Genomic DNA, 884 nt, shown 5'->3' with positions numbered 1-884 from the left:
GAAAATATTGACCTGTGAACTACACCTTCGACGAAAAGTTTAGAGTGCTACGTACGAGGCGTTGATTTTTTCGGTCCATTATAGATCGAGCCTGGTGACTTGGGACACCCTACACATTGACACAATATTGCACGCTGATTCCACTTAGGAGCATAATGGCCTCCGTTCCTGCTGCGTCAAGAAACATAAAATTATACTACTGATTCCACTCCTTTTCCTAAAAAAAAAATGGCCAGGCGATTTAATATGGAGTCAAGGGACTACCCAATCAATGTTTTTTTTACATAGTAGCGAATATTTTTAATGAAGCCACAAAAACTGAACTGCTCGAACCTAAAACGAAACATGGGCAGGGAAGCTCATGACCGCGACATGGGGACACGTGTGCCGAGGAGGAGGCACAAATGTAGAGGAGGGGAGAGCTGATGGAAGTCACGTGGCTATACCCAACCACGGTTTTTTTTCTCCGCTTCTCCGTCGCGTGAAGCAGACGATGATTACGACGAAGTTGCTTGCACTGTTTGTTGTGCGATTCTTTCACACCTATATCCATTGGGCTCAATATTCTGCGGTTGAAGATCAATTGGCTGGTACAACAAATGACGGTTCCGAAGTAGCGGCCCTATGTCCGTCGGAACGGTGGGTCATCGTGCGCCTACATCGCGCCGTCCAGCCCGCGGTACGTCGCCCGATTGAGAATGACGTAGTACATGCGCTTCCTGTGATCTGTGCAATACCTCTTCCGGTCAAAGCATTTCCAGCCTCTTGGAGGCCACCAAAACGGGGTTCGAATTTTTTCTACTTTTAATAATGAATGTGTGTCTTCGGTGACGCACGACTTTGAATATATTGGGTACGCTTTAGGCTGAACTCCATGAGTTCAT

This window comes from Ixodes scapularis, unplaced genomic scaffold (genome assembly GCF_016920785.2).
Source record: "Ixodes scapularis isolate PalLabHiFi unplaced genomic scaffold, ASM1692078v2 PGA_scaffold3__209_contigs__length_174095766, whole genome shotgun sequence".
NCBI lineage: Eukaryota > Metazoa > Arthropoda > Arachnida > Ixodida > Ixodidae > Ixodes > Ixodes scapularis.
The sequence above is the reverse complement of the archived record's forward strand: the minus strand, read 5'-3'. Positions refer to the sequence as shown.